Source organism: Heterodontus francisci, chromosome 33 (assembly GCF_036365525.1).
Source record: "Heterodontus francisci isolate sHetFra1 chromosome 33, sHetFra1.hap1, whole genome shotgun sequence".
NCBI classification, from domain to species: Eukaryota; Metazoa; Chordata; class Chondrichthyes; order Heterodontiformes; family Heterodontidae; genus Heterodontus; species Heterodontus francisci.
In genome coordinates this window covers 48,346,550-48,372,929 of record NC_090403.1, presented here as the reverse complement: position 1 = coordinate 48,372,929, position 26,380 = coordinate 48,346,550, and the positions used below count along the sequence as shown (strand labels likewise).

The following is a 26,380-nucleotide window of genomic DNA, read 5'->3' as shown; positions in this document are numbered from 1 at the left end:
TCCCACAACAGCTTGTAAAATTTAATTTTCTTTTTAAATAAATGGTGACTGCAAAGTTGTTCTGCGAGCTGGAACGGATACTGTGAAATTCCTGGGAGAAGATTTTACAAGAAAATCTAGTGGAGAGCGAGGGCTGAGAGCACACCCACCTCCAAAACACACACACACACACCCCCCCAGGAGTTTTTTTTTTAGAGATACAGCACTGAAACAGGCCCTTCGGCCCACCGAGTCTGTGCCGACCATCAACCACCCACTTATACTAATCCTACCCTAATTCCATATTCCTACCACATCCCCACCTGTTCCTATATTTCCCTGCCACCTACCTATACTAGGGGCAATTTATAATGGCCAATTAACCTATCACCCTGCAAGTCTTTGGCATGTGGGAGGAAACCGGAGCACCCGGAGGAAACCCACGCAGACACAGGGAGAACTTGCAAACACCACACAGGCAGTACCCAGATTTGAACCCGGGTCGCTGGAGCTGTGAGGCTGTGCCTCGCCACTAGCAGAGGTGCTAACCACTGCGCCACTGTGGTACTTCAGATGTTGTTACTAACAGGTCATATACAACGGGAAAGCTTACCTCAGCAGCTTTGCCATATTCTTAACCTAATTAAAACCTATGCTACAGCACCAAATGCCAAAATTTTAGAGAGAAAATACAAAATGGAACAAATTCACCTGAAAGACTTCCATTTTACATGATCTTAGGAAATCCCAGAGCACTTTACAGCCACTCTTGAAGTGTAGTCATTGTTGCAATATAAGAAACACAGTGCACAGTAAGATCTCACAACAATGTAATAATGACTAGATAATCTGTTTTTTTTTAATTAATGTCGGTTGAGGGATAAATATTGGGAAGGACACCTCCACTGCTCTTCTCAAAGTAGTGCCAAGGGACCTTTTCCTTCCAGCCAAGAGAGCCACAGTTTAGCATCTCACCTGAATGGCAGCACCTCTGACACTGTAGCACTTCCTCAGGCCTGCACTGGAATGCTAACCTAGATTTTGTGCACAAGGCAGGACCTGAACCCACAGCCTTCTGACACATTCTGCCAAGGCTCTCCTGTTTGGTATAATGCAATAAAACCTAATTCACCAGCATAACATTATTTGTAAAGTATCAGCAATGTTTAGACTACATCAGATAACTAATAAGATCATCTTCAGAGTTAAACATCAGAAAATGTGCCCCAGACTACTTCATAAGCAATGGTGCAGGAGATTATCTATTTATTGTCAGGGGGAAAAAGAATTAAGGAGATTTAAAATTCAAGAGAAAATTCTTATAACGGTTTCCTAGTGAATTCCAGATAGACCAATTAAATGCTGAAAACAAGTTATTCACACACCGGATTTGCCTGAACCAGTTGTACAATTTTATTAACCTAATGTTGGGAGTAAAGCACTGTATCTTAATAGCAGACAATACTGTAATTTGAGGTATAAGGCAGAATGCTGCCCTCCATCACTTTAAACGGAGGTTTTTTTTTAGAATTAATGTTTTGCAAAGTGTGAGAAAGCCTAACACCCAGTGTTGGGCTGTTCTGAACCTTCAATCAAAGATCCAGCATTTTGTGCAGCCACTGGGTGCAAACGTGCATAAAATATTCAATGTGTGTGTGATCCCTTTTTTAAAAACCTACTTATCTAGAATTGTGAAAAGAAATATAGGTGAATTGCAATTTTCAGAAAAGATCTTAATTCGGAACTATTAAATATCTAAATATTAAAGCTATTCAATTTAAACATTAAAACCACTACAGCTTAATTTAACATTTCATTGCTGTGATTAATAAACTCTCAATATCACTAAGCACACAATATAAAATAATGAATAAAATACTGATTTATTGTTGCAAATTGCACTACTTTAACGAACTTGACGTGGGAGTTTTTTCTTAATAAAATGTTTTCGCTTTTATTTTTGCAATGAGCATGCACACAGTCCTGTTTGACTAGAGGTGTTAGATGGCTCTTCCTGTACCAGTGTCGGTCTGTCTTTGCAGCTCTCAAGATGATTTCTGACAATGAGTTAGAAACCAGAAGCAATCTCCCATAATTTACTTAAATTGAAATGCCGTGGAAAAAGCCATCAATTAGTTATAGGATTAGACAGACACAGTCTCCCCCTCCCAGGCCTATTTACAAGAGTTTGTTTTAAAACCTTTTTTTCTAAGTGCAGCTCTCAATTTTTTGTGTGATGTTCGCACACACTCTGTAGGCTTGGTGTGCTAGCGTACACATACATATATCGACTTGAGGGAAAATCCAGGCTGACCCTCCCTCAGTGCTGAACTGTTGGAGGAGGCTCGAACCCACAGCCTTACTGACTCAGAGGTAAGGGCACGACCATAGAGGCATAGCTGATATCTTACATGTATATGTTGTAGCACAATTCATATAGGCCAGAATTTTACGTTGGGCAGGAGGCCCCACCCAACGGCCAGAAAGATGGGGGCGAGCCTGCTTCCTCTGGGTCTGGGGAGCCACGTCATAATTTTACGCTCCCCAGGCTCTTAATTGGACTTGGGTGGGACTTCCACCTCTCTGAGGCAGGAAGTCCTGACTCCAAGAGCTACCGGTCAATCAGTGGGCCCCGGCGAGGCAAGGGGGCGCCGGTTGTGGGGTGGGGGGGCATAGCGGAGTTTTATTTCAGTGCGGGCGGTTGGGGCTTTTGTGGGGGGGGGGGGGGGGGGGGGCCCTCCGTGGGGCACAGGGTGCCCGATCAGGAGGGCCTCCCCCAGCCCACAAGAACCGTCTGCCCACCGCTGGTAAAATACAAGTGGCAGCAGGAGGAGGCCCTTAAGTGTCAGTTAATTGGCCACTTAAGGGCCTTCACTGACCTGGGGTGGGTGGGCCGTTTCTCGCCACCGCTACGCCTGCTAAAATTGCAGCGGGGGCAGGAAGGCATCAGGAACGGCACCCTCCCGCCTCTACTCAATTTTACGACCTCTCCCGGCCACCAGCCCGCTCCTGTGGGGAGGCCGTAAAATTCTGGCCTTAGAGTTAGCTGAACTCAACTACAGCATTGCAATTAGCCTCAGCGCCCTTGATTTAGAGAAAGGATTAAAAAATAATTCCACCACATGGTTGCCGCTCCTGGTTGTCATCCAGTGATCCCAAACTGGAAAGTGCATATGTTTGGACGTAGAGTGGGGGGAGGATCAGGCTGAGCAGAGAATGTCCTCCATGATTGTGACAGCATCGCCCCCACCCCTGCACCAGAGCCACACTGCCTGGCACTCAGAGCTTTGGAGCACCAATAGAGAATGCCATTTGACTGAGGTATCAGAGAGTGACCTCAGCCTATGGACCTCACCACCGGGAGAGTCCAGGCCTTCAGGAGAGGTTAACCAAAATTAGAAATTTATAAAAAAGCAAAGGCTTGCCACAGCAGTGGAACAAACCAGCTTGGAGGAGTCGGAGGCCCAACAGAATGAGAAAACATTATCAGTAAAGATAGAGCCATTTACCCAAATCACCGCATTGGTGTTTTTTTTTGTTGCCCTGTGTTAACCCAGCATCCTCATTCCACCACCTGCTAAAATGAAGCATTTTTTTACCAGCCAAAACTATCTTTAATCACGAGTTATTCTGTTAGAAAAATGCGAAGAGTTGCAATGGTTTTGGACGTAAACAGGCTTGACGTGACAGAGCAGTATTGTACATTTAGGGTTCAGTGATACGGAGTTATAGTAAAATGATTTTATCAAGACAAATAATCATTAGTTATCATTATAGGAAATGTGCTGAGAGAACTCCTACTCACATACCACAGGAGATGTTTTCTTCACAGCAAACACATTTGAACCCTTTATATGTTTTACTAATTTTCTCCCCCGTTGCCCTGAAGGCGCAGCCACTTAAATGGGTGCGGTTGCATAAGAGCCAGCAGCTCTCAGTACCGTGCCTGAGCCTGAACCTTGATATATTAATGACTTAGATGAAGAGGCCAAGAGTAATGTATCTAAGTTTGCTCATGAAACACAGCTAGGGGGGAATGTAAGCTGTGAGGAGGACACAAAGATGCTGCAAAATATATAGGCAGGTTAAGTGAGTGGGCAACAAGGAGGCAGATGGAGTATAATGTGGGAAGTGTGAGGTTATTCACTTTGGTACTAAGAATAGAAAAACAGAATATTTTTTAAAAGGTGTGAAACTTTTAAATGTTGATGATCAGAGAGACTCGTACAAGGAACACAAAATGTTAGCATGCAGGTACAGCAAGCAATTAGGAAAGCAAATGGCATGTTGGCCTTTATTGCAAGGGGATTGGAGTACAAGAATAAGGAAGTCTGGCTACAATTGTGTAGGGCTTTGATGAGACTACACCACAGTTTTAGTCTCCATGTCTTAGGAAGGATAGACTTGCCTTGGAGGTGGTATAGCAAAGTTTCTCTAGAATGGTTTCTGGGATGAGAGGATTCTCCTATGATGAGAGGCTGAGTAAATTGGGCCTATACTTTCTGGAGATTAGAAGAATGAGAGGTGATCTCATTGAAACATTAAAGGTTCTGAAGGAGCTTGACAGGGTAGACACTGAGAGGTTGTTTCCCCTGGCTGGGGAATCTAGAACCCAGGGGCACTGCCTCAGGATAAGGGGTCAATCATTTAAGACTGAGATAAGGAGAAGTTTCTTCACTCAAAGGGTTGTGAGTCTTTGGAATTCTCTACCCCAGAGGGTTGTGCATGCTCCATCGTTCAAGGCTGAGATAGACAGATTTTTCGTCTCTCAGGGAATCAAGGGATATGGGGAGCAGGAGGGAAAGTGGAGTTGAGGGAGAAGATCAGCCATGATCGTACTGAATGGTGGAGCAGGCTTGAGGAGCCTGATGGTCTACTCCTGCTCCTATTTCTCATGTTCTTATAAGATAAGCTAAGAGCTCCTGGAGTTGGGGGTAATATATTAGCATGGATAGAGGATTGGCTAACTAACAGGAAGCAGAGAGTTGGGATAAATGGGGCATTTTCAGGTTGGGAAATTGTAACTAGTGGAGTGCCACAGGGATCAGTGCTGGGGCCTAAACTATTTACGATCTATATTAATGACTTGGATGAAGGGACCGAGTGTATTGAAACCAATTTTGGGGATGATGCAAAGTTAGGTAGGAAAGCAAGTTGTGAGGAGGGCACAAAGTGTCTGCCAAGAAATATAGTTAAGTTGAGGGAGTGGGCAAAAATTTGGCAGATGGAATATAATGTATAATATGGTAAAATGTGAGGTTGTCCACTTTGGCAGGAAGAATAGAAAAGCAGAATATTATTTACATGGAGAGAGACTGCAGAATGCTGAGGTGCGGAGGGATCTGGGTGTCCTCGTACATGAATCACAAAAAGTTAGCATGCAGATATAGCAAGTAATTAAGAAGGCAAATGGAATGTTGGCATTTATTGCAAGAGGGGTGGAGTATAAAAGTAGGGAAGTTTTGCTATAACTGTACAGGGCATTGGTGAGACCTTACGTAAGGAGGGATATACTTGCATTGGAGGCAGTTCAGAGAAGATTCACTAGGCTGATTCCTGGGATGAAGGTGTTGTCTTATGAGGAAAGGTTGAGCAGGTTGCGTCTATAGGCATTGGGGTTTAGAAGAATGAGAGGTGATCTGATTGAAACATAGAAGATTCTGAGGGGGCTTGACAGGGTTGATGCTGAGAGGATGTTTCCCCTTGTGGGGGAATCTAGAGCTAGGGGGCACAGTTTCAAGATAAGATCTCTCCCTTTAAAGATGGAGATGAGAGATGTAGATGAAGAGGAATTCCCTTTCCCAATGAGCAGTGGAGGCTGGGTCATTGAATATATTAAAGGCTGAGTTAGACAAAGTACTGATCTACAAGGGAATTAAGGGTTATGGGGGGCAGGCAGGAAAGTGGAGTTGAGGCCGCAATCGTATCGGCCATGATCTTATTGAATGGCAGAACAGGCTTGAGGGGCCAAATGGCCTACTCCTGCCCCTCTTACTTATGACTTTATGTTGATGGTGATTCTCAACAAGGTATTTAACTAGGAAAGGCATTACAGCTGAATTTAATCCAGTTCTAACACCCACTTGTACCTAATTACAGCAGTGGTTTCTCAGTATTGGCTAAATTCTGAGTGCTGAAGCCAATTCTCAGAGTACAATTGCCACCCTTATTCGGGTTTGTTTACTCAGCACAGGCCAGGAGGAGCATCTGGGGCCTACCGTTCTATGCAGCTCGGTTGTACACAGAATCCCACTTTTTGGGATAAGCATATGATTCCATATTGTATAGTTTCTAGAAAATCCAAACTTTGGTTGAAGGAATTTAACAGAGGTGTGACCTCCAGTCTCCCATTAGTTATACTAACCCTCTGATCTTTGCATTCAGTTTTTAAAAAGATTTCCTCTGTATTATCTCTAATACTATCACAAGGATGTTTGCAGAGAAATAGCAGCTAGGTATTTAAATGGGGCGTAGAGTGCATGCTTGTTCAGCCTTTTCTCCAGTGCGATGCTGCTTCCTGCTAGTTATACTGCTACAGTCAACATGAACTGCAAGCAGTCTGTAGTAAATCTGACACTGTTTTCATTAAGCGTTGCTGAGCTTCATTGGGCAGGGAGGGCGCCTTCAGTCATTCTCGGAGTATTTAGTGCATGCCTGTACCTGATTGACGAAACAAGAAAGTAAGAAAACGTGTGCCAGATACTTTGTGTAAAGGAGAATGGAGGCCACATAAAGCTGATGGTACAAAGCTAGGGGTGTGTTATCTACAAAATTGCTGATTTTGTGCATTTTTAGGCATGGGATGCAAGTTAAGCTCTTCGTAGATCAAAATACAGCGTGGGGTAGATGCAGAGTAAAGCTCCTCCGCTCTGCTCCAACAGTGGGCTCAGAATTTCCCTGGTCATGATGCTAAGCAACGCCACTACTCATCAAATATCACCTTAGCTCAGTCGTTAACGCACCTGCTTCTGAGGCAGTAGGTTCTAGGTTCAGCTATTGAGTGTATAATCCAGCCTAGCCTAGCACTGCAGTGCAGTCGGGAAGGAGTGCTGCATTATTCGAGGTGCGGTCCTTCAGACGAAACGTGAAATGCAGGCCCTGCTTGTCAATTCAGGTGGATAACCCTCCATGAGCCAACATGTTCAAAAGCAAATTAACCGGTCATTCATCTCATAGCTGTTTGCGGCACCTTCCTAAGTAGAAATAGGTATCTCGGCCGTACGTCCCAAAGACTGGTGGATTGTATTAAACAACATGTCCCTTCCGCTGTTCGCAATGAGCAAGGTACAGGCCGTACCCAACCAGCCCGTACTTGCAAAACACAAAGAACAGTCTCCAACATTAGATGTGATTCCACAATTGGACAACATTTGCTAAACAATCCTCAGTGTGCTAAGAATTACGCTGACAACCAATTTAAGATTGTCAGTAGGGCTCGCAGTGTGGTGCTGGAACTGGAAGCTACATATATTAATACACAGGTCCCTATTCTTGCAAACAGAAAGAACATGTACACACATTGCGCCTGTATCAACCAAACAAAATAAGTGACAGCCATTCGCTGGTTCATTCCCCAGGGCAATGCCTTGACCAATCAGAGTCAAGCTGCCTGGTTTAAATTTCAAACAAAGCTTGGCAGTCAACTGTCAGTCACCATAAACTGGTGCATTCTCCATGGCAACGCCTCTACCAATCAGGGTTCACTTGCCAACCACTCAGCACTGTCTTCTCATACAGTATAAAGTTGTTTGCTTTCCCTTACATTGGTATTCTTGAGTATTGTCCTGATGAGTGCAAGACGAAAAGCTTAGACAACATGCCTCTATTTTCAGCAATACTCAAGTTCTGTACTACCAAATGACTATGTGTTGAAATAATTACAGTGACTGAATTGTTATTAATTATTTTACCTGAAGCATGTTGGGGCACTGCTGAGATATGCACAGTTCTTCCCACAACTGTTCAAAAGCAGTTTCTTGACTGCAAAGCTCACTGGGACCTCTGTGGTCATGAAAGGTGAAAATTCTGTCTTTCTTTCCTTGTTTCCTTTCCTTCTCTCTCTCTTTTCTCCTTTCCCATCAGCACTTTATAAAGGCAAGTGCTTTCTCTCATATGGATCTCTTCAGTTTTTCTACTGAAATTATGAACCTTTTACACTTTTATCCAAAATAGTGAATAGAGAGATCTTCACAAACATGTCTGTGATCTCGCTATACTTAATGAGCAGAGGAATCTGGTCCTTACAGTTCTTAAACTCACCCCCACTAAAGTGGGTTTACACCAGTGTGAAATTATAATTTTCTCATAGCACTGTCTATGTGAACTTACTTATTCTGTGTCAATTTCTATCATATTACATGCAATTGGGCAACCACTTGAAAGTGACCAGATTCATTTTTGTACCCCTTGTCTAGTCTAGTTTCACACCTCGATTTTTTTTAGAGTTAAAAGGACAGTAAGCTAACTGCACCATTGCACTTCCTGTCTGCTTTGCAACAATTCTAGAGGTTAATGGGGGAAAAACTATTGGAAAAGCACACAAGATGTCAGTGAGAAATAGCCTAATATTATTTAGAACGTGTGTGTGGACAAACACCGGTTTGGAAATGGAAATCATTATTACCATTGGTCTGATAGTGTAGTGATGAAATATTATAAAATAATTTTTTTGTTGTAAATGTACTAAAATATTAATAAGCATACAGTGGGTGAGTGGGTGGTGCAGTGGATTAGACCATCCCTTTGTGGGATTTGGGCACAAATTCAGCTCAGACTAATGGGATAAAAGTCTCCCCAGTTGGCTAGCTGTAAGGATGCCACAAAAAATGAGTTTGGGGAGTCTCCGCCAGTTCCTAGTGTGCATTGGTTTACTGCACACACTGATAAACTGACACATGTTGGTAATCCCACTCAAAGTTTCTCATGGTATGACTGGCATAGAACATGCCAACTGCTGACAAAGTTGGGGGGGGAGCACTTTTTTGAGATGGGACTTGGGCATATTATTGGGCCAGTGTAGTTGGAGCTTTGCCCTGCAATTAACCAATGCTGTGAGTGATGGGGGTGCATTGCATTGGGACAGTGTGAGAGGCTGCTGGAGAGGTGGTTAAGTGAAGATGCATTCACTGACCTTGATCACCTGCATGAGGTCATGAGACTTCTTGTGGCACTGCTGCCAGGTCCATGGGTCTAGATGCCAGGAATTGACCTCCCTGTCCACCTGCTCCCAATCCCGTCTGAGGGCGGTCCTTGAGAGCCGTCTGGTCAACCATGGAAGCATTACATTGCTCCTCCTGCCCACCTTCACCACTAATGCCTCCAGTGCAGCATCTATGACCCTGAAACCCTCTCTCTGCCCGATTCTTCCATTTTCCTTAATTAAGTGGTTGGATGCCAGCTTTGGTGCATTATTTCCTTACCAGGTAGACTTGTCCTCATAACCCAAAATATACATATCAAAAATGATAGAAAAATGCCTCTTTTGTCAGTCTAAACCACTCGGTCAGATACAATGTCCAAGCCTGACTAATCTCACTGACTTATTTAGAAAGCATTCTGGACTGTCCTGCCTGACAGCCTCCTGTCACTGTCAGGGAGCATGGAGGAGTCCAGCTGCAAGTTGGCAGAGGGCATTGTGCAAAGCCTGCCCTCTCCACAGCCTCTGCTCCATCTCCCTGTTGTGCTCCAGGCCCAGAGGCACTGCCACTGCAGCCCCCATAACGTTTGTAGCCTTTGTAAAGACAGGCCACAAAATCTTCTTCACTCCCAGTGAGGATGCTGCAACACTCCCTGGCAAATTCCAGGAACCAAGACTTCCAGAAACACTCTGCAGTACTTCCAGACACTTTGCAATAGCAGAAGCTCTTCAAAATTACCTTACCTGCAAGCTGGGTGCCTAGTCCTTTAAATAACATTAGTCCTGGGTCCTTCTTGCACCCTGAACGTTTGATCTTTTGTGAGTGCGTGCAAATTTGTTGAATGGACCTGCGTGGTCAAAATTTGGGAAATGGGCGTCATATTAGCCGGTGGTGCGGCGTAACATCCTGATTTCACCAGTTCAGTTGCTTCCGGCACTCACAGGGAACGCCCATGCGAATGCCCTCTCAAGATGGAGTGCCATGCGGGCCACACCAGAAGCAGCTAGAGACACAGTGTGCACCCCAGCTACGGATCTAAATTTGGTGTCCTTTAATTTTTTCTGAGATTCACTATTTTGATGGCTATCAGTTGACCAGACTGAGAGTTATTACAAAACCAGTGTTACATGCAATGTGCATTCCCGTCATAATTAGGGCAAAGTGAACTGGCGTGACTGGGCATCGCATGACAGATCCCTTGGCCTATACCACACCTACAGTGCGTAAAAATGCCACAGTTTTTCACTGAAAAAGTTGTGGCAACAGAAAACATTTATTGAGCAGGTCTGAGACATTTGAAATGGAAAGTGTTCCATCCTTCAACATCTCATATCTTGATAAGACTCAATACTCATGAAAACAAAGCAAAGTATTAGAAAATAAGATGCAGAGTGTTATAACTAGAAAGTGTTGTTGCGTGCGTGTGACACAATAGGTACCTGCAAGCACAATGGTGACCACAAACCCATGATGAGTTGTCGGGTCAACATCATCTGTTGCAAAATCATTTTATGCTATTTCTATTATCCAGTAATGTTTCTGCTGCCCTCAAAAGGTTAACTCTATCTGCAATCAGGCAAATTTTTAATAAAGAAATAATGGCTTATTCAAAGAATGCAATAATATGTAAATGAGGCATATTTATTATCTTTCACCAATATTCAGCACAAATGCTCTGACTTTTGTCCTCATAACCTGCCTGTATAAAATGTGACTTATTTTCACTAATTGTTTCCGTACAATAGCTGTCGATAATGGCTGCGGTTTCGAAAGATTGAACTCAGCAATTTTTTTCAAACCACATTTGTTTTTGTTTCCTTAAAAAAAGAAATACATTCTGTCAGGTATCCTGTTCTTTTTCTCCCTTCACCCCCCCCCCCCCCCCCCCCCCCTTCTCTTTGATTAGAATCTGTTGCTCGTAATGTCTCTCGGTTTGATAGGACTTGTCGGTTCCCCTGTCGGTGTCCCTCTGTGAGAGGCAATCAGGAGGACAGGGATGAAGAGACTCACTTCCACACGTGGGAAAAGTACCTGCCTTCGTCTTTGCTCAGAACCCACTTATGACAGCACAGCTAAGATCAAGACTGAATATTTTGCGGGGTGGGGTGGGGGGGGCTGCAGTTGGTGGGGGGCGGCGGGCAAAGCTGCAATAGCAACGTCCATTTATATAGCACCTTTAACATAATAAAACATCTCAAGGTGCTTCACAGGGGTGTTATCCAACAAAATTGGACAGTGAGTGAGATAAGGAGATATTAGGACAGATGCACCAAAAACTTGGTCAAATCAGCCTCTTAAAGGGGGAAAGGGAGAAAGAGAGCCTGAGAGGTTTTGAGAAGGAGTTCTGGAGCCTAGAATTGAGGCAGCTGAAGGCATGGCCGCCAATGGTGGAACAAGGAAAATCTAGGATGTGCAAGGAGCATGAACTTGATGCCTTTCTGGGGTGCAATGTGTTGCTGTTGAAATGTGGTGGGCTACTTTGTTGCCCCTTTTTTGGTTCCATTACATTTGAATTGTGTAAGTTAGAGTCAGCTTGGCTCAGTTAAATGGAATTTACAGTACAGAAACAGGCCATTCAGCCCATTTGGTTCATGCTGGTGTTTATGCTCCACACAAGCCTCCTCCCACTCTATTTCATTTCACCCTATTGGTATATCCTTCTGATGATTTCTCCCTCATGTACTTGTCTACTTTCCCCTTAAATACATTTAGGCCATTTGTCTCAACCACTCCATGTGGTAGCAAGTTCTACATTCTAACCACTCTCTGGGTAAAGAAGTTTCTCCTGAATTCCTTATTGGATTTATGAGTGACTATCTTATATTTATGGCCCGTATTTTTGGTCTCCGACACATTTGGAAACATCTGGTGGGATTTCCAGGTCCCGCCGATGTCAGGAACGAGGTGGACGGGGCCTGAAAATATCGGCACGGGCCGGTCTGCTGGTTCCCCGGCCCCGTTCCTGGAGTCGGCCATTTTGGCCAAGGTGGGTTCGGAGCCTGGCAAAGCTGCCTGCCCCCATGAGGCATTGGTCTCCATGCCAATTAAGGGGGTGCCCTGGTCAAAATTCCAACCAGGGACTGTTTCCACATCCCCACCCGGGGGCAGATTCGGGAAGCAGAAACAGTCCTAGCTCCTGTTTCCTGCCCCCAAATTGAAAATTCAGTCCAACATCTCGCTTTGAAATCTGCAGGTTATGGGACAATACTGAGGGAACGTTGCATTGGCCAGAGTTGCCGTCCTTTATACGTGATGATAAGCCTAGGCTGGTGTTTTTTGGTGGACATTAAAGGTCCCTTGGCATTATTTGAAGAAGAACAGAGAGTTTTCCTGGCGTAAAAACAAAAAATTCTGGAAACACTCAGCAGGTCTGGCAGCATCTGTGAAGAGAGAAATTGAGTTTCAGATCATTAACCTTTCACCAGTTCTCCTAGTGTCCTGGTTAACTTTCCTTCCATACCAATCATCAATAAAGAATAGATTAACTATTATTTATGCTAGATGTATAACTTAGGATGATGACCACTCCTATAAGTCTGCCCAGTTTCTAGGTAAATATAGCGAGACCCTGGGATCAAACAGAGGATTCTTGCTTCTATATTTTGGTTATTGGGCTAATCATATGAGACCACGTGTATTCAACTGGGAGTTTAGAATATACATTTGTTCAAATGAAGACTCATTGCTTAAAAAAAGCACAAATTTATGTAATATTGAACAAATAAAGAGTACTTGATATGAACATAATTTACAACCTTCACTTACATGCTCAAAATGTCAAATGAAAGATGTTTCTCTTGCACCCCTCTTAACGTAAAAATTGATCGTTGAAACAGTCACTGCTTAAATGGTGAAATGTTATCATACAACAACAACTTGCATTTATATAGCACACAAAGTAGTAAAATGCCCCAAAACGCTTCACAGCAGCGTTATCAAACAAAATTTGAAACCGAGCCACATAAGAAAATATTAGCAAAATACTGAGGATACTGGAAACCTGGAATAAAAACAGTAAGTGCTGGAAATACTCAGCAGATCTGGCCCCATCTGTGGAGAGAGCGAAGTAGAGTTAACGTCTCAGGTCAGTGGCCTTGCATCAGAACTGAAACGTTAACTCTGCTTCTCTCTCCACAGATGCAGCCAGACCTGCTGAGTATTTCCAGCATTTCCGTTTTTATTTAAGAAAATATTAGCTCAGGTGACAAAAGCCTTGGGCAAAGAGGTAGCTTTTAAACAAGGTTTTAAAGGAAAAAGATAGAGGTGGCGGAGGGAATTCCAGAGATTAGGATCTAGGCAGCTAAATGTACAGCCATCAATGGTAGAGTAATGAAAACGAGGGATGTGCAAGAGGCCAGATCTTCGAGGGTTGTGGGCCCGGTAGGGATGACCAAGATGAAGAGGGGTAAGGCCATGGAAAGATTTGAAAATAAAAATCAGAACTTTAGCCAGATCTAACATAACCTCTTTGCTGGCTTTGAAACTCGGACTGACTTGAGGTAAAGACGGTCTGAGATATGTTTTGATGATGGTGATAAGGTTACCATCTTTTGAAGATCTATTAAAACAAATGGCATTAGATGCCTGTATCTTTTGTAATATGCATCAGCTATTCACAGATTGTTAATTGCTCAGAATATTTATGCATACAAATACATCTGATATACAGTAGAGTTCAAGTGAATCTTTCAGCCTGTGTGTCCATAGCTGATCAAGTGTCAAACTGACCTATTGAATACGATGTCCTATAAACAACAAGGTGTTAAGATAAGTCTCTTTGACTCAATGCATCTGAATATAGGAAGTGACCGTTTTGCAGTACAAAGTGTAATATATATTTTTGCACCCTGCAGAAACAGCCGGAAGCTACACTATGGCAGTGATAAAGAAACCCAACAGATAACCAAATGTCAGCAAAAATGCTTTACTTTAGTCAGACTGGTCATTCATCTCGATCTCTCGGATGAGACGTTACACCGAGGCCCCATCTGCCCTCTTAGGTGGACGTAAAAGATCTCACAGCCCTACTAGTAGGAGAGCAGGGGAATTCTCCCCAGTGTCCTGGCCAATATCTATCCCTCAATCAACGTCACTAAAACAGATTATTTGGTCACTGCTGTTTGTGGGACCTTGCTGTGCACAAATTGGTTGCCACATTTCCCTACCTTACAATTCGGAAATACTTCATTGGTTGTTAAGCAATTTGGGACCTCCAGAGGTTGTGAAAGGTGCTATATAAATACAAGTTATTATTTACATTTATTTCCTATTTAAATAAAAACATTTTAAAAAAAAATTTTGTGATGGAAGTCCCAAACTTTCCATGAGCACTCAAGTGGGTGTAGGCGTGTCTCTGCTCCGGGGACACTGTACGCCTCATCAGAAAATATACATCGAGATGTTCACATATCCTGTTCCAGGTAGTATTTGCATTTCCTCCCACTAAATGGAGAAAAACTCAGAATAACCCATAAAAACACAAACTATTTGAAAACCTAAGATCTAAAAGTAAAATGTGAAGCTGCTGCCCAAAAACCTAAAAATACGTCAAGTTACTTTACTTTACTTTCTTCTGAAAACAATGCTAAGATCTAATCATATAAATATAGATAGATTGAGATAGATAAAGAGTTTATAAATGTGTGTGTGTATGAGTGATTGTGTGTGGATAGTATACACTGCATTGTTTGTTATGTAGTGTACAGTATTTTAGTTTACCAGTACATACAATTTTAATTATATTGCCTGCATGTCATATATTTTGCACTATATATTGCATAGTATTTCTTCATCCTTCACCTCCGTGCTTGCTGACCTACATTGGCTCCCAGTCCAGCAATACCTCTAATTTAAATTTCCTGTCTTCATGTTCAAATTCCTCCATAGCCTTGGTCTTCCCTATCTCTCTGCAATCTCAGCATTCCTCCAGTTCTGGCCTCTTGCGCATTCCCCACAATTGTCACCCCACCATTGGAGGCCGTGCGTCTTCCACAATCCAGGACGTAAGCTTTTCAAATAAAAACAGCAAGTGCTGGAAATACTCAGCAGGTCTGGCAGCATCTGTGGAGAGAGAAACAGAGTTAACGTTTCAGGCTGATGAGCTTTCAAGCTTTTGAATTCCCTCCCTAAAACTCTCTGCCTCTGCACTTCTCCCTTCTGCTTTAAGTTGCTCCTTAAAACTTATCTCTTTGACCAGGTTTTTGGTAACCTGTCCTAATTATCCTTATGGACTTGATAGAATCATAGAATTATTGCAGCACTGAAGGAGGTCATTTGGCCTGTTGAGTCCATGCCAACTCCCTGCAAGAGCAATTGAGCTAGTCCCACCGCCCCCCCTCCCCACCCCCCGCTCGTTTGATGTCGCATTTTATTTGATAATACTTCTGTGAAGTGGCTTGGGGTGTTTACTAAGTTACAAGTGCTCTATAAATACAAGCTGTTGTTTTATATCCTGTTGTAATATACAGAAGCCCAGGTGAAGGGCTAAGATACATAGTGCAGGACATCACTGAGGTTGTAAGAAGTAGGAGAGTAGTTTAGGTAAATCGGGACATAGAAATTAGGTGAGGGCCACATGTAGATTTTAGAAGCCTGTATATAGCAGAAGGAAGCGACAATGTAAGCCTTGAGATTACTGTATGCGATGTTAGCTTACAAACATTTAACGTGTTCATACGAAGTCACTCTGGCATCTGTTTTAGCCAAGGTGTTGACCGATTTAAAATAAACTGATCTAAGACTAAAATAGCAGGCAGAGAAATGCAAAACCGACATGTGAACGTTCACATCTCAGATTGTAATTTATAGATTATAAAGTATTGTTACCATACATGACTGTGGGAGGTGTTGAGCAGACCTGGAGAGAACAACAATAAAGATGCTGGATAAATGTAGGTTGCTGTTATTGTGTGTATATGTAAGCTTTTATAGAAACAAATTAGAGAAATTGTAACTGTTAATAGAGGGAAAGCAGCGGAGTTGTCAGCATATGTGTTAATAATCCAATGTAATAATAAAAGAAAGGATGGAACAAGACAAAGGTCATTCAGACTATCAGGCTGTTTTTAGCATTGAAATATTGGAACAAGAGTATGCCTGTTCCACCATTCAATCAGATCATGGCTGATCTGTATCTTAACCATTAACCATTATCACATTGCTGTTTGTGGGAGCTTGCCGTGCACAAATTGGCTGCCACTTTTCCTATATTACAACAGTGACTACACTTCAAAAGTATTTCATTGACTGTAAAGCAGTTTGAGATGTCTGGTGGTTGTGAAAAGTGATATATAAATGCAAGTCTTTCTTTCCTTTAACGCCATCTACCCACCTTGGTTCTGTAACCATTAATGCCCTTGCCCAACAAAATTTTATCAATCTCAGTTTTTGAAATTTTCAATTGACCCGCAGCTTTTGGGGAGAGAGTTCCAGATTTCCACTACACTTTGAGTAAAGAAGTGCTTCCTGACATCATCCCCTTGAATGGTCCAGCTCTAATTTTAAGTTTATGCCCCCTTGTTCTGGACTCCCCCACCAGAGTAAATCGTTTCGATCTCCACTATCTATTCTTTCTGCTGGCCTTGTACAATTCACAATTGCTTGGATTCCACCCCAACTCATTTAAGGGATGGTTCTTCAATCTACTCAGAGGGAGCACATCCTGGGAAGTCACAGATGCACAGCTCATGATTCTTCATCCATTGAAATGAATCGACAAGGAAATCAGAATCTGCATTAAAGGCCAGCTCGGGTCTGCAAATAAAACCCGTCCCGAGCCTGACAGAACCACATCCGACCCGGCCCGAGTCCTTTCATTTTTTTCCCACACCCGACCCGACCACCAGAATATAATCAACTTTATTGAAGAGGATGGAATCGCTCACTGCAGACTAGTGCAGAGTGTTTCCCGCCTTTACGTCCTCGCTGTCACCGTGTCCAACCCAGCCCGACCCGACCCGAGCCCGAATGCCAGACGTGGACGTGTGACCCGACCTGACCCGAACCCGACACAAGCCGTCGGGTCGCGTCGGGTTCGTGTCAAGTAGCCATACTCTAATCTGCACTACTGCAGTTTCCTGAGATGGGGCTCCGTGTGAGTGATGCTGCATCTCATAACTGGAAGCACCAGATTGTGCAATCAACCCTTTAAACTCTGGAGTGAAGTTTCTGGACAGTCTCTTCCCAACTTGCACTGACAAATCAAAACTTGAGACCATCCTAACCTGTCATCCAATGTTTTACATCTGGACCAAAAGCATGTTAATTCCTCAGTTCCATTTGGAAACAATGATGGTCCTTTAGTCTTCTGTATAACATCAAATCCATTTGTGCGATATTCATGAAAATGTTAATTGGTGCATCACCAGAGGGCATTAAACTCACTCTTTTATTCACTGTCCTGCGCACAGTTCTGGTCTCCATATTATAATAATGACATAGTGCCTCAGGAGAAGGAGCAAAAAATGTTTATAAGAATGATGCCAGAATTGAGAGATTATAACTATCAGGGAAAGACTATGACTCTGTGACTCAGGCTGAAGCTGTTTTCTCTAGAAAGGAAAAGGCTGAGGGGTGACCTAATAGAGGTCTTTAAAATTATGAAGGGCTTCGATAGGTTAGATGTAGAGAAGATGTTCCAACTTGTGAGGGAATCCAAAACTAAGGGTCATAAATGTTAGTCAGTAATAAATCCAATAAGGAATTCAAGAGAAACTTCCTTATTCAGAGAGTGGTTAGAATATGGAACTCGCTACCACACGGAGCAGCTGAGGCGGAATAACAGATGAGGAAGATAGATAACTACATGAAGGAGAAAGGAGTGGAAGGATATGCTAATGGGGTGAGATGCAGGAGGAGGCTGGTGTGGAGCAGAAACACCAGAATGGAATAATTGGGCTGAATGGCCTTTTTTTTGTACTGTAAAGTTTTATGTAATTCTGTGCAACATCCCATCAGTTGTATCTGAACATGGTTTTGTACCCTCAATCCCCCTCCCACTTTCATTGCAAATAGTTTGATTTAAAAAGAGAATTACAGAGTTGTAGTAGTTTAAAGAATGGGCTGTTGCTTACATTTCAATGGCAACTTTCACATTGTCAGGATATCCTAAAACATTTCAAGGCCAATGAATTATTTTTGTAGTGTACTGACTGTTGTTATGTAGGCAAACACAGCAGGCAATTTATACACAGCAAATTCCCACAACAAGCAAATTAATTGAATGACCTATTAGTCTGTTTTGATGGTGCTGAGTAAGAGATAAATGTTGGCCAGGGCATTGGGAGAGCTCCCCTGCTCTTTAAATAGAGCTGTCTGACCTTTAATGTCCACTTGAAGAGGCAGATGGTGCCTTGGTTTAATGTTTCATCCAAAAGACGAACTGTTGGTGCAACAATCTTGACAGTGCAACACTCCTCCCGTGCTGCATTGAAGCATCAACTTAGATTTTGTGTTTTGAGTTGCGGAGTAGGGTTTAGAATCCACAACCTGCTTCTCGCTAGAATAACGCTCAACTGAGAAGGGTAGCACATGGGATTTTTCTTTGTACTGTGAGCACAAATGTTGGCAATCTGAGCAGGAAACAAACTATTCAGAGCAGCAAGGGTGACTGTGTAACAAGATGAACAGTGCATGTAGAGACAGGCTGATGTTCTTACTTACATCTGCCACGTTCCGTTTATAACACTGTTCAGTACTCAGACATTCCTTCACTAAGTTCCAGATCAAAACCATCTCCTAAAATTAATTTTCAATGTGCAGTCAACTTGGTGAACAGTTTGCAAATCAGTTCTTCATATTATAAATGAAACCATTTGAAATGAGACCATTTGAACTCAAATCACTTTTATCTCGGAAATTGCCGAATTAATTCCTTTTTTATTTAAAGGAGTTGGGTTTTTCTGAGATCATTTCTGATGTTAGGTGTAGTGTTCTTACTTAATGAATTTAATTAGAATAGAGCTGATTTAATATACATGTAAGGTAGCCTGTTTGTTAAAAGAAGCCATATTAAATTCAAACACTGCAGCTGAAAAAAAAAGTGTTTCAGAAATTGGCAATTTCCTGGAACAATTTCTGTTTCACAGACAAGCCTAACAAAAATAGAGAAGCAAAGTCCTGCCCAGTGCATTTCCTTTCAAATATCGTTGACAAAATTCTGCAACTATCATAAGAGTCACGGTCACAGAATCCCGTGTGCTGGACTCAGGAGTGGCTGAGAAAGAAGCTTAGTGTTGGGGTGCAGTTGTTTCTATTTTGTATTGACACTAATATTGTGTAATGCAAATTGGGAATTAAAGCCTGGTCTGCCTTTGAACTGAAGCTGAGTGAAAATCACTCCTTCAGTAATTCTCACTGAGCTTCACTCTGTAATGAAATCAGACTCAGATTCCACATTCAGACTGCATTTACACTAACAGAAAGACTTTCACAACCTCAGAATGTCCTAAAGCAATTTACAGACAAATGAGTACTTTTGAAGCATAGTCACTGTTGTAATGTAGGAAACCTTTACTGCAGGCACCTAATAGTACAACCCTCTGAAACTCCACCTTCTTCCAACCCTGGCGTCTTACACATCCCCAACTTCCTTTTCTCCACCATTGGTGGCCGTGCCTTCAGCTGTCTGTACCCTAAGGTCCAAATTCCCTCCCTAAACCTCTCCACCATTCTCCTCTTTTAAGACAATTCTTAAAACCTACCTCCTTGACCAAACTTTTGGTCATCTGTCCTAACGTCTCCTGGCCAGTACACCAGGAAGAACTCCCCTGCTCTCCTTTTAATGGGATCCCCCTGAGTAAGTAGATTGGACCTCACTATAATGTCTCATCCAAAATACACCACCTCTGAGAATGCAGTGCTTCTGCAATACTGCACTGAAGTGTCAGCCTAGATTATGTGCTTATGCTTTAGAGTTGGACTTGAGGCCACAGCCTTCTGACTCCGAGGCTGAGAGTTAGAGGACAAACTCAAATACTTGCGAATTTCCCTTGAATCTGCATTCCTTCCTCATCAATTTCCCCCATCCTCCCACCCTCTGGAAACTGGTTGTCAGTGCAAACCTAGGGCAACGTGGCATCAAACCAGGCTGGTGAGTTACCTTCTTTCATTTTTGGTTTGCAAATCTTAAATCTGCATTGCTGAAAAGTCCAAGAAAAAGGCAGAACTCAATAGACCTGGAGAAGCGTGGAGGCATGAACAGATGCACCATAAATAAGCTGGACGGCAACCAATGTGCAAGAGGTCAGAAATTTGTCTGCGATTGAACTGACTTTAAGATCCACGATTACAGTTATTATTGATCATCCTGCTGGACTCTGAATTTATGCTAAAACTGGTTAGAATAAAGCACGGTGTGTGGAATTTCCCTATAATCGACTGCCAGTATCTAGCACATCTACAGTGACTGCATCACAAAGACACGTCATATCCTTCTAAGGACGAGATTCAACAACCCACTGAGATCTGGGCATCTTCCCAAAAGAATGTCAGCAACTGTGAAATATTTAGCGGTGAAACCCCACGAGCAGTGTGTCATCTGTAAACTAAGAAGCAGATATATTAGGGAGCTTTATTTTGTTATTATGGAGAGACTTTAAGTGTGGAGCCAAGGTCCATAATGCAAGACAGCACGAAGATTGAAAAGAACAGGAAGGAAGATGGAACAGATCAAAAAGTATTTAGTAGCTGATGTCAAGCTTGAGTTTCAAGAGCTTGTAGAGTGTAGGAGGAAGGGAAGAGTTGGGGCAGTAAGGACTCCCATGCTTTTGAGATCTTGCGCCAAATGAATTGCACAATGCAGTGCTCACTCTTGCCTCTGAGTCAGAATGTTATGGGCTCAGGTCGCACCCCAAAGACTTGAGCACATAATCCAAGCTGGCATTTTAGTGCAGTACTGAGGGAGTGCTGCACTGTCGGAGGGGCATCATTCGGATGAGATGTTAAACTGAGGCCCCATTTACCATCTCAGGTGGACTTAAAGGTCCCACCCTACTATTTCAAAGAAGAGTTTTTTGGCCAATATTTATCCTTCAACCAACACCTTAAAACAGATTTATTTGGTCAGGATCTCATTGCGGTGATAATGAGCTTGCTGTGTGTAAATTGGCTGCCGTGTTTCCTACATTACAACAGTGCCTACACTTCAAAAGTACCTCCTTTGCTGTAACATGCTTTGTGATGTCCAAAGATTATAAAAGGTGCTATATAAATGCAAGTTCTTTCACTCAATAACTCTTGATTTAAAAAGATAGTGTTGGGAGGAGGAAGATTTTACAGGGCTAAGAAAGGTCCCTGAGACCTTTCCCAGTGTCTAGTGTTCTAGGACAACCTTAAGAGTGGATCACCATAAGAAGCTGTAAGTGAAGGTCACTGGAGGAAGTGATGTTGCGTCACACATGATCAGGGAGTTGTGGCTGTAGCCCGACAGAGTGAGATGTGTTTAGATGTGGCTCCTGCAGTAACTGTTTGTGTGTGTGTGTATATATATATATATAATATATATGTACTTGTTAAGTATAATAAAAACCCACGTTTTCTTTGGATATTACTTGTAGTCCTGTGAGTCTTACAATAGTTTACATTTCAAGGGAACAAATAATATTACATCTAGGTAATAGCATATCCCACTGTACCTTTCATACACCCTGGCACATTCAGAAAATTTCAAAGGAAAACTGATTGTAGCTCTGTTGATACATTGCAATAGTGAATGACAGAGAAGAAAGCTTGCAAGTGAGAGAGGGATAGAAGGCTAGAGGAAAGAGAGGGATCACATATCCAATAATGAACTTTATCTGGTGGAAACTTGAGCTCATCCAAAACTCTGCTGCCCTATCCAAACTCACAGCAAGTCCCGCTCATCCATTACCCCTGTGCTCGCTGATCTACATTGGCTCCTGGTCTGGCAATGCTTCCCATTCTGGATAAACCTGGCTGTAACTCACTTGTGGTTGTTGAACTTTCCTTATGGTTTATGATGACTGCTGTCCCTTTCCACCACCCTGCCCCTGATTAGACCACAGTCTTACAAGAAAGATCCATTTGTGGATTGAGGCATTGGTTACATTCAGCAAAAGTAATATTCTGAGATTTACCTGTACTCCTTATTGTTAAACACAGAAAGAAAAAACAAAGTCTCGTATTTATATAGCGCTCTTCATGACTTCACTAAGCTCCCAAAACCCCTTTACAGCTAATTAAAGTGTAGACGCTGTTGAAATGTAGGAGACGTGACTGCCAATTTGTGCACAGCAAGCTCCTAGAAACAACAATTAAATAAATGATAAGGTTTAATGCTGTTGGTTGAGGGATAAATATTGGCCAGGTCATTAGTCAGAATTTGAATCCCCTACTCCTCTTTGAAATAGTGCCATGTGATCTTTTACATCTACCTGGGAAGGCAGATAGAGCCTCAATTTAAAGTCTCATCTGAAAGACAGAACCACTGACTGTTGTGGAACTCCCTCAGTACTACACTGTAGTGTCAACCCGGATTTTGTAGCCAAGTTCATTGTGTGGAACAATCTTTCTTACTCAAAGTCGAGATACCTACTACTGAACCATGGCTGATGTAGGGGGATCTTCAGAAACAGCTCAATGTTTAATGCAGGTTATTTGTTTCAGTTATATTTTCTCATCCTCTCCTGCACTGGCTACTTTGACACTGAGTCACACTGGCCAAGAGTAGGCTTTGACCATCTATCAGTTTTCAGTAAACAATCCTCATCCGGAACGGTAGTGAAGGACCTACCTCAGTGTTTCAGTGCCCCTGGGCTTTGAAGGGTTACGTTAAAAAAATTACCCAAATTTGCTTGCCCTTGATTTATATCCAACAACTCTTGCAGAAAATGACCATGTGTCGGTGTCAAGTGAGAGCAGGATTGGGATGGAGGGGGTCAACTCCAGTGTAATCTGCAGTCAAATAAAGGCTACCAAACACTAACAGACACAAAACCACTGGGTATGTGGGAGTGCTGCTGCCCAACCTAAATCGGTGCCTATAACAGAGGAGGAGAAGGATTATTTTTATTCATTCACAAGATGTGGGCATCATTGGCAAGGCCAGCATTTATTGCTCATTAGTATATACCCTTGAAAAGGTGGCGGTGAGCCGCTTTCTTGAACCACTGCAGTCTGTGTGATGCAGGTATGCACACAGTACTGTTAGGGAGGGAGTTCCAGGATTTTGACCCAGTGACAGTGAAGGAACAGCGATACAGTTTCAAGACAGGATAGTGTGTAACTTGGAGGGGAACTTGGAGGTGGTGGTGTTCCCATGCCCTTGCTGCCCTGGTCCTTGTTGGTGGTAGAGGTTGTGGGTTTGGAAGGTACTGTTGGAGAAGCCTTGGCAAGTTGATGGCATATTCTGTATCCATGGCACACCAATGGTGAAAGAGATGAATGTTTAAGGTGGTGGATGAGGTGCCGATCAAAGTGGGCTGCTTTCTCTTGGATGGTTTCGAGCTTCTTGAGTGTTGTTGGATTGAGGGAAGGAAATGGCACTTCATTTTTTAGATCTCCCAAGTGGGTTGATCGCAAATGTGATTTTATTTTTGCGGGGATTTTCTCTTAGTCTGGCCAAAGGTATTTTGTTCTTGACTTCTGAATGTTGAAGTGTCAGGTCTCAACCAAAACAGAAAGCCACAGTCTAGAACATGATTAATACCAGTGAGAATGACAAGTACAGCCAGCGTGGAGAGAAAGCCATGAGGGAATGACTCACTCTTGATTTCTTCTAAACATGTTGGCTTCTTTGAAACATATTCAGAAGCTCAGCACCTACTGTTCCTTCCAGTACTGATTTGTTTTTTTACAGTGTTTAAATTAACGCCAGGAACCTGACAAATTTTCTGCTTTAACCCCAGCAGCCACAAAATGCTACTCCTGGCACATGTCTGTTGGCACTGGGGGCCGGCAGAGAGACAGAGGCATGGAAACAAAATCATCAAAATATAAGAGACAAAAAAATAGTAATAGGAAAATGAGCTCGTTTTAAGAAAAAGTATTTTTTTTTTATTAAATTTTCTTTTGAAGAAAATCACACCAAATCACCTGAAATTAGTGTTAAAATAGCAACATAGGCAGGAGGTCCGTCTTTTAATTCTAACATGTCTTTTAAAAATATTTTTAAGTAATTTTTTTTGTTGCTTTTTTTTTCAAAACCATGTGGAATTGCACCTAAACTTTTAATACTGAAATGTGCAGGTCAAATAACTGGTGAAAATGTCATGATGTTGATGCATTGCGTGCTGCTGGGATTATTGCTGTTTGTACTCTTCCTCGGAATGATTTTTTAAAAATTCATATTAGCAAAATATAACGGCGATATTCACAGAGGCATGCTTTGAGCGATCCTCTGCTTTTAAACCTATGTAAAACGCCAGTGCTTAGCACTCTGCAACAAATATTCACAGCTTTATTCCATGTATATGAAGCTCCATAAGAGAAATGGTGATCTTCCATCAAATCCATTAGCACAGAAGGAGGCTATTCAGCCTGTTGTGCCTGTTCCAGCTCTTTGAAGGAATCAATGCCAACCCCTCAGTTCTTTCCCCTTGCCCCTGTACACTTTTCCTTTCCAAGTGTTTATCCAATTCCCTTTTGAAAATTACTATTGCCTTCCAATGCTTTTGCAGGCAGTGCATTCCAGATCACAATAATTCATTACATAAAGGAATTCCTCCTCATGTCTCTTTAGGTTCTTTTGCCAGTTATCTTACATCTGTGTCCTCTGGTTACCAACCCTCCTGCTAATGGAAATAGTTTCTCCCTTTTTATCAAAAAAAATTCTAGGAGGCCTTCATCTCGGGTGGGGAAGAATTATTGTAATACACTGACAATGAAAAGTTGAATATATCACACAAAGTTGTGCTCTACAACATATTTCCAGGCCTCAGCTTATCCGCTGCTGAAACCCTCAGCCATGCCTTTGTTATCTCTAGGCTTGGCTATTCCAATGCTCTCCCAGTCGGCCTTCCATTTTCCACCCTCCAGAAATTTGAGCTCACATCAAATCCTGTTCACACCTCACCCCTGTGTTCGCTGACCTACATGAGCTCCCAATCCAGCAATGCCTCGATTTTAAAATTCTTATCCTTTTTTTCAGATTCCTTCCTGGACTGGCCCCTCCTTATCTCTATTAATCTCTTTCCGCCCTGCAACCCTCCAAGATCTCTGCAATCTTCCAATTCTGGCCACTTGCGCATCTCCGATTTTAACCACTGCAGCCTTCATGGTTGTGCCTTCAGCTACCTGGGCCCTAATCTCTGGAATTCCCTCCTTAAGCCACTCTGTCTCGCTTTCATCCTTTAAGATGCTCCTAAAACTTACCTCTTTGACCAGCTTTTGTTCTAATATCTCCTTAAGCGGTTGGTTTGACAATGTTTCTGCAAAGTCCCTTGGGATGTTTTTTAAAAAATTTTTTTTTTAGAGATACAGCACTGAAACAGGCCCTTCGGCCCACCGAGTCTGTGCCAACCATCAACTACACATTTATACTAATCCTACATTAATCCCATATTCCTACCTCATCTTTCCTCAATTCCCCCTACCTACACGAGGGGCAATTTACAATGGCCAATTTACCTATCAACCTGCAAGTCTTTGGCTGTGGGAGGAAACCGGAGCACCCGGCGAAAACCCACACGGTCACAGAGAGAACTTGCAAACTCTGCACAGGCAGTACCCAGAATCGAACCCGGGTTGCTGGAGCTGTGAGGCTGCAGTGCTAACCACTGCGCCGCCCAATGTCTTTCAACATTCAAGGTGGTTAAATGAAAGTTGCCTAGAGTTAGTTGCCCATTGTATTTTCAGCGTAAATGTATCAGTAAAAATCTGATTGTTAAAAATAATAACCGAATATGGCACCGTGCTCAGCCACTGTGTCACTAAAATGAGGGCACCCTTCGCAGTTTCACTGATGGGTCTCTACTTTGACTCCAGCAACACTTTTTCGTTGATTTTTGAGTCACTGGGACCCAGGCTGTTGCCTTTTAATTCTCCACTTCTGACACATTCACACGCTGAGGAGCATGTTTGAGAAAAGACATCTGCAGCAAGCCTGTATTGTAAGCAATAAGCAACTAACTTACATTTAATTGAAACATAGAAATTGCTGCATGGACAGAAACCATTCAACCCATCGCACCTGTGCCAGTGCTAGCTATTTAATTAGAATTAACGACTGAAAATCAACTCTGTGCCCTTGCCCCATATCCTTTTATATTTTTTCTTTTCAAATGATTACCCAGTTCTCTATCAAATTA

The 26,380-nt window shown here is 42.6% G+C and overlaps 1 protein-coding gene and 1 long non-coding RNA gene across 5 annotated transcripts in view; one reads left to right on the top strand and one right to left on the bottom strand.

Annotated features, from left to right (window-relative positions):
* The window catches only part of LOC137348186 (uncharacterized), a 48,834-nt gene extending 44,951 nt beyond the window's left edge, over window positions 1-3,883 (bottom strand). Inside the window, exon 1 of the long non-coding RNA XR_010969091.1 lies at window positions 3,789-3,883. This is a non-coding gene — a long non-coding RNA (uncharacterized lncRNA). The remainder of the gene's footprint in view (window positions 1-3,788) is intronic.
* Window positions 1-26,380, top strand: part of tbkbp1 (TBK1 binding protein 1) — a 114,032-nt gene that overhangs the window by 49,701 nt on the left and 37,951 nt on the right. The gene's annotated exons all lie outside the window — the stretch shown is intronic.